Genomic DNA, 8,751 nt, shown 5'->3' with positions numbered 1-8,751 from the left:
GAGGGAGCTCTTCTTAATATTTTGACACCAAAATCATGTCGATACACCTTACCGACTGCGAGTAAAGCCACCCACGCTTTAACTTGACAGACTGTACATTAAGTGAACCATTATTTTATCGCCTATATATACCATTTTTCACTGTACCACACAAAGTTTGTGAGTTTCCATTTTTATAAGAGTCATTGTAAGAATTATTCCTATTGGAACGATTAGGACCATTAGACCATTGACTATTTTCGTTTTGATAATTTTGAGGTCGATCAGCGAACGCATCGTAATTTGTGTTACGATTTTGTGTAGTTCTATGTTGATAATTTTCCAACTACTACTCTTGACCCGAGTTATTATAAGAACTCCGGTTTTGTCGATTTTCAAAACCCCGATTTCTGTCGTCGTGACGTTCCTGATTATTGTATCTTAGATTTTGATTTTCATCATGATCACGACTATTATAAACGCGATTTCTATCTGAATAATTATTTCTGTAATTTGGTTCATAATTTTCAAACTTGTATTTCTGCTGATCTTGCTCATAATTGTTTTTATATTGATTTACACGTGGCTAATCCTGATTTGGATAATTATTATTTGTTCTGAAATTGTATCTATCATTCTCCCGAAAATTTTTTCTATTGTCTCGGAGACAGTTTTGCTGTCGATTATAATAACCTTGATTGTAGGCTGAATTATCTCGTGGCGAATAGTTTTCACGGTAGTTTAATGGCCCTGCTTGGTCCAGTGATTCCAAAAACTCAATAAATTCTTCGCAAGTTTTCATATTTCTAATAATGAACGCGGCCCTGACTTCTTCGTCAAAATGTGTGGATAAACTTTTTATCATATCGCTTTCAGAGGGTGGTGGAATTAAATCTTTTGCGTTGTTTATGATTATAAACGCATATTCCGTACTTGAAAGTTTTCCAGGTATATAGTAACCATATTGTAAGTCCTTCCCAATTTTAAAACGGATATCATCGTTCCAAAATTTTAAAATGAATTTTTGTTTAAACGATATCAGATCATCACTAAGATTTTCGCGAACTACATTCCACCATTCTCTGGCCATCCTTTCTAGACATGATTAAATTACAAATAGAAAATCATTTTTTCTAACGTCGATTGCTTTAAGATATTACTCGAATTCATTTAATAGCATCATAGGACGTTCACGATTAGTACCAGAAAATTTTGGAACTGGATAGTTTTTTATCCAAGGGATTCTTATATTTGAAACACATATATTTCGGTCCACTCGTTTTTCTAATATACATTGTTGTTCCTCAATGTCTTGAAATCGCTTTCTATTTTGCATGATTACAACGAGCAGATCGGCTTGGTTTTCATGAATTTCTTGGCTTGCTATCGTTAACGAATTTACTATTTGTTCGACGCTAATCATATTTTCCTCTAAGTATTTACCCTGAGCCTCGCACCTTTCATTCAAACTACTGACTTCTCTATTTATTTGCTCGGTTAAGTTTTTAGCATAAAAATCAATTCTTTCGTGAACTACGGTGATTTCTTGGCTAGTTTTTTCCTGACATTCTTTGACCGAGTCATATAATCTATTTTGGTTTGAAAATGTATCGCTAACCCTCGCTTGTAAATTGTTCATACAATTTATAATAATTTTCAGTTAGGCTTCGTCAGAATACTGCTCATTTTCTCTTACATCTTTATTCGCCTTTATTTGGTCATCATTGTTTACATTTAATGTATTCTCATCTATTGTGAGATCAGTTGCATCGCTGTCCTTATTGACATTCGATCCACCAAAATTTTTTCCCCCTCAAAAAACCGATTGTGTTGGTTGCTAACCAGCCATTTTAATTACATAAAAAATTTTTTTAAAAATAAAAATCTATTTGCTTACTTCCGTATTTCTCAAATTACTTTTTCAAAAACTGGATTTAAATCCGATTATCGGCTTGCGTTTAGAGCTATTATACTAATTTAATTGAGCGTGGGAATTTTGAATTTTATTTCGTTTTAATTTAGCCATTGTATTTAAATTTCTTATTTAGCGTCAATTACGCTTATTTTGAGAACGCGGAAATTTTAAATTTTATTTCGTTTTAGTTTAGTGACTTTATTTACATTTCTTATTCAGCGTCTATTTCATTTATACGCAGAGCGTAGGAATTTCTTTTGTGTTTACTAATTCGATTGGGTTCTGTATTATGATTTCATTGCCACGAGTTGTGCAATGTTTATTTTTGCTAAAAACCTGTCTCCTAATTCTCTTCATAAAGTTTTCGTAAATCGAATCCACGAATATTCACAATCCCGCTCTCTTTTAATAACTTCTGTGCCCCACCTGGCAGGTACCAGTCGTAACTTTATGCTCCTAATTTCTTTTTCTCTACTCATCGTTATAGAATTGTAACTAAAAATAATCATAATTAACAATCCAATGTGATGCCAAAACTCAGGGAAATAACTCACTCCTACCCTTTAATTTGATTTATATTTTAATATTTTTGTCTCGACATATCCATCTCATGAAAGTAATCATAAGTTTCCGATTTATCGATTTTAATTTGCCTTGCTCAGGAAATTGGTACCGAGTTCGTTTTACCCTATTTTTTATGCAAATCGTAATTTTTTTATTTTTACGATACGTAAGTCCACAGAAGCGAGAGTCAAAATTGCGAACTGAAAGGTGGTAAATTAATCGAAATTACCTAAATTGCCATATATTTTTCTTTAGTTTTTCTTTTAATCCCAAGCTAAATGTGTTAGTCGTTTTTCTTTTTCTTTTTAAAGAGGACAGAGATTCCCCCTTTTTTAAATTTTTTTTTGAAATTGTATTTTATAAAATGAACTTCATTTTACGCAAATTAGGTGCAAGATATTTACGTGGAACACTGTCTATTTTCCTAAATTTTTTAATTTTCCTTATGGTGAAACAAAGTTTGAACTTGCATCCGCTCATTTGTTTTACCTTTCAAAATTTAAAAGGCATCTACCTTTCATTCCATTTACTCATTTTGCCTCACAGAAGTCATGTGACAATTTTGGGAATTTTACTAGTTCCTAAGCTCATGATTCTGTGAGATAAAACTCATTAAGGTCCATTGCACTCCAAATATAATTTCTTATAAATTGGTTTATCCTTGCTGCATTGGTTCTTGCATTTAACAAGTTACCAATACAGATTAGGTTTTAAAAATGGTCAAAGTGTACGGGCGTTCTCTTCTGCCTTAACCGAACCAAATCGCCGTTTTTGCTGGGATAGTCGAAGGTTTGCACACTGGCATCCTTGTGTTCCCATAAGAATGGGTTGCGCAAGGATGAACGTGTAACCCTCCAGTATAGCGTCAGCCTATCAAAGCGGAGACGAATTGGCAATTAAGGGAAATGGCAGAGAGTCGAAAACCAAACGTCTACTTCTCGCTAATGCTTGGTGTCGACTGCCGATCTCCTCGATCCTCGGTTATCAGCCTGGTCTCGACGCCGTGGCTTCGATCATCCCTTCTACCTAAGTTGGTCGCGCACGCATCGGTACCTGTTTCGCACAGCGGTACTTGATACCTATATAACCCATTCGCCTAGGAATCCGCAAGTCATCGCAGGAGCGTAATTATTCTTTATTTCACCCGCCCTTGCATCATTTTTACCAATATAAATTAATTTTATATACTGAACCGTTTCAATCTTATAGTATATAAAATTCTTGTTTTAAAAACGTTCATAAAATATTTTTATCATATTGTTTACAATTTTGAATTCAATGTTAAAATGTGATGCGTCTTTGATACTCAAAATATATTTTTCTGTGTCGATATCTTCTTTTGGTTGTGTGCACATTGAAAATAAAAGTCGCAAAATATTATCTCAAAAAATTTCAAAGGAGGGTTTCGTAAAAGTTTATAGCGGAAATCTACCGAATAATGTAATGTAATTGTAATTGAACAATTCGTAAATATGTACCATTTTAAAATGTGTTAATAATTATACTCATTGTTTTTTTTAATCCACATATTACAACATGATAATTTTTTTTCACATATAGCTTAATAAATGAAGCTATCAAATCAAAATATTTAGAACTGACAGAGGAACGTTGCCTAACCTCTTTATCAGGAGTTTTGTTAAATTTCGTCAAAACCACATCGTCACATTGATAGATAATTATAAGAACTTCTGAGTCACGTGAAACCAATTTGAATAAGTGTTTTACCGCCTTCAATTTTTAATATTTTTTTCTGTAGAACGTCTTAACAGAAACGGAAATTATAACGCACCTGCGGTTTGGAATAAGATAATGTATTAAAAAGTTGTTTGATTTGAAATAACGAAACAGCGCTTAATCCTTAACCCTTAATCCGTCTGTGCACAAATGTAGGAGAAAAATAATGACCGAGCCCGTAGCACGAGGTAAATAAATTATCGAGCGCGAAAGCCAGATAAATACATTATCAAGCGCGAAGCGCGAATGAACATTTGGGCTCTCAAAGCTGCTGGAATTAAGATCTAAGCTCAAAATTCAATCACCTCATTTTTAAAAGGGATCCAAAAATGAGATTCGAGTATTAATTCAAAACTATGTTGCAATTGTTTCACATCAATATATTAAAACAAAACATACTGTTAAATTTAAAGTTTACCTGCATAGAATTCCAAAGTTATTTTGAAATGATCCATTTAACTTCTATTTTAAAACGGAGTATCATTTGTTATTTGAAAAATATTTAATGGTAATACTTATTTACTAAATTGAGGCAATTGAATTTTCATGTCAGAGCTTAAGTCCAACAGCCTGAATAATTTTTACTTTATATCTTTAACTGTCACCTTAACTCAACCTCCTTCATTATTATTATTTGTAAATCGAAAGAAAAAATGTAATGTTCGTGAACTAAATGTATTTTTAAAAATGGGGAAAAGGAAAGAAATGACCTGCACTTTTTAAAACACTTTGTAGTGGCCACAAGTGGCTTATTTCAAAATTAGATTCTTTATTTAACATCATAATATTAGTCACGTTTTTTCTCACTTCAGTTTCTCGAGTTGCGAAATTTTTCGTAAATAGGTCACGAACTTAAACTTGTATGAATAATGCATACACACATGGCGAATGTATGGTAGACTGTATGGTTTTATTAGAAGTTTCTACAAAATGATATACACGTTAAGTTTTAACAAGAAACAAATACGATACGACGAACGAAATGCAATTGATTAACTGGTGGCATTGAAGCAAAGGGTAGGGTGCAAAAATTGGAAATTTTGGTAAGTTAAGAGAACTGATAACGTCGAGGGTCTTGATTGGTCGAGGAAGTGCGAGGTAAGAAGCGTAGGTGTGGAATGCCAATTATGCAAATCGATTAGTGGGAGCTGTGGGGTGAGGACGTTGTAATGCGTCCTTCCAAAACCTAGCTATTCGTAAATTTCGTAAGATTAATTCGTTGGAAAAGTAAAAGGGCTATACAATTTTAGTATTGTATTTTTGCAGATTCTAAAAGTTATTACTAAATTGCCCCTGCAAGACCATTCTGGCATCTTTAAATGAATAGAGAGGCGGGAGATACTAAATTGACAAAGTTGTACAAAGAAAAAGTGGAAAGTGTCGAAACGTGGCAAAACTCAAAAAGAGAAGATTGAAACGACATATCAGTTTCACAATAAAGGACGAGAGTTAAGGATAGCTTTGGTTTCGATAACGCATGTTACTAATTGCTCTAGAGTTACCAAAATGACCCCCACAGTTCAAGAAAAATGGTGTTTGAAGGATTTAACCTGTGCTTCCCAAAGACAACCACCGTGAGGTGATCGCAGAGGAATGAACTTCCAAATGACTTTTTCCTCGTCTAGAGTAAATTCTTTTCAAGCAAGAGATAAAAGCCTTTGTGTTCAGTTCGCTGGCCAATTCAAGATGCACTGCTTTGACGCCCATACAGACAAAAATGTCGACATAAACATTAAGATTATTGCGATTACGAACGCGTTTTTCCTTGATGTAAAGAAGTACAGTGGGCCACCGTATTGAACACCATAATAAGAAAGATGGCTGTCGGTATGTGATCACGAGTGTTTTTGGTGTCGAAACTAAGTGATAACTAGAGTGTCCTTTGCTTTCTACCAGGACAATTTTGAACTGTGACATAATGTGTCGTACTACATTATCAGGCAATAATTCCCTGTCAGTTAATCGGCCAGATAAACAAACTTTGCTTTCATGATGACGAATTCTTCAGGAGGCAGTCAAAATAAAAACCTTTTTAACATAAATGTCATTTTTTCACATGGAAAATGCAAACAGCCGATCCTCTTTGATGCCTCAAATTTCATCGTTGCTGCAACTCTCGGAGTAGCTCTCCTGCGCACGAAGATCGTAGAAATGATAATATCATAGATGTTCTTAAGGCTATGATGAATGATTTGAAAATGGAACTAAAGAGAGACTACGAAGGAAGCAGCGCTGATTAAAAACAAGACTTCGACAAAAACAAGATTTCTGTTGACAGTTTGAATATCAAAATTGATGGAGTCTCTTTAAAAGTCTCATTGGTGGACGATCAACTCACGAGCCTGAAAAGGGGTGAATAATAATATTGTCTCTGTCGCTACAAGGTTCTGTGACATCGAAACTACTTTGAATTCCGTTCGAATTAGTTATTCACGTCACGAGCACCACTCTAAAATAATCGTGAATAATGTTTTATGTGATAGATATAATTTTTGAGAAAGCAAACCATATTGAATTGCACCTTGGTCTAAATAACGCTTATTCATCGTCCCTGAGGTCTTGGGAAACACCCGATCAAGCTTGTCCAGTTCTTTATTCTCTAATCTACAAAGTGTTCGACAAAACTGTTCCAAAATTTAAAAATTAATCGAATAACCAGTAGTTCTCATCGTGATACATGCGTGATACGAGGGTAGTTCAATAAGTCCTTAGAATGAAGTATAAAAACAATTTTTTTTGGGTAATTTTTTTATTATTTTTCAACATAATCTCCTTGGAGCTCTATACACTTGGTCAATCGCTTTTCAAGTTTTTGTAATCCTTCAGAAAAGTGCGTTTTCGGAAATTCCTCAAAACAAGCACTTACGGAGGCAATGACGTCTTCGTTGTCTGGAAATCTCTGTCCACCGAGCCATTTTTTCAAGTTTGGAAATAAGAAAAAGTCACTGGGGGCTAAATCTGGTGAATACGGTGGGTGTTCGACCAACTCGAATTTTAGTTCTTCAATTTTAGCCATTGAAACGAAGCATGTGTGAACTCGGGCGTTGTTGTGATGAAAGAGAATTTTTTTTCTCGCCCAATGTGGTCGTTTTTTTTTAATTTCTTCTTTCAGCTGCTCTAATAATGATGCATAATATTCACCAGTGATTGTTTTACCCTTTATCATATTTTAACCCTTTACCATTTATTGATGATTTCGGGAGTACTTGCTTCTACGGGCCTTCCTGAACGTGGTTCGTCACTTATTGATGTACGACCACGCTTAAATTCATTTACCCAGTTATAAACCGTTTCTAAGGCAGCGGCAGATGTGCCATGAACTTAGTCCAATTCATTTTTTATCTCATATGGATTTAAACCCTTTAAATGAAAATGTTTGATTACCGCTTTGAACTCGTTTTTTTCCATTTTTCTTAACGAACAATTTTTTTTTTCAATTGGTCATAAAAACACGTAAACTCAGAAGATGTGGACTGTGACTGCACCATATATCTAGTCGGGAGTGGTGCTGACTGAAAACAGATGATTTGGAGCGATTCGCGCGCCATATGTTGGTCATTCTAAGGACTTATTGAACTACCCTCGTATCATTATAGGCACCGGGATCAAAAACAAATTCAGGGAAAAATTCTCTCCAAGCGGCAATGTATACTAACTACATATATTGAATAAATTTAGAATCGATATCAAAAAGCATATAGAAATTGAATTTCACGCATTCACAGATAATTGTGAGTTAAATACTATCTCCAAACCATCGCCCTTCTTCTCCTATGTGAATGGAGTAAATTCTGATAACAGAATCCCAGGTATAATTTTTCATAACCATGTGAAATTTTCATCACTTCAGGATAGTGTGAACAAATTTGCTGAGTATTTTCACAGCTTCCTGAATGAGTCATCTGCATGTACATTTACCTCTGATAAAACTAACAAAAATTTATTTTAGGCTTAAATGTTAGCATCGAAAGTAAAGTTTTGAAAACACTTCTGATTTAATACCTTCTTTTTGTATCAAGGACTGTTCCTTTATCTTTGCCCCACTACTAATGTTTATTTTTTACCTTGCGTAAGAATGCAGCAGATTCCCGGTGGAATTGAAAAAGCTAGGGTGTGTCCTGTACTTAAGAAAGGGGTGAAATCAAATATGACTAACTACACACCCATTGTTATTCGGAAAAAATTCTCAAAAAGATTTGAAATTTGCCTTACGACATCATATATGGTATAATTGGTGAGAAGATAACAATGAACCAACATGGCTCCCTTTCACGTAAATCTACCACTACTAGTTTGTTGGTTTTTACACGCGATGTAAGGATATTGCTTGTTCATCATGACCAACTTGATGTGCTCCAATCTGGAAGGCTCCAATCTTGGACCACTACTATTCCTGGTGCAAATGAGTGATGTCTCGCTCTATCTGACATACCTTCACCTGCTTTATCTTGATTATGTAAAACTGTATATGCCCATAGCTAGCCCAAACGCATCTCATTCATTACAAGCTAACATATGCTTCTTCAATATCAGGTGTAAAGGTCATAATATAATTT

Source organism: Belonocnema kinseyi, chromosome 4 (assembly GCF_010883055.1).
Source record: "Belonocnema kinseyi isolate 2016_QV_RU_SX_M_011 chromosome 4, B_treatae_v1, whole genome shotgun sequence".
NCBI lineage: Eukaryota > Metazoa > Arthropoda > Insecta > Hymenoptera > Cynipidae > Belonocnema > Belonocnema kinseyi.
Note: the sequence above shows the minus strand (reverse complement) of the source record.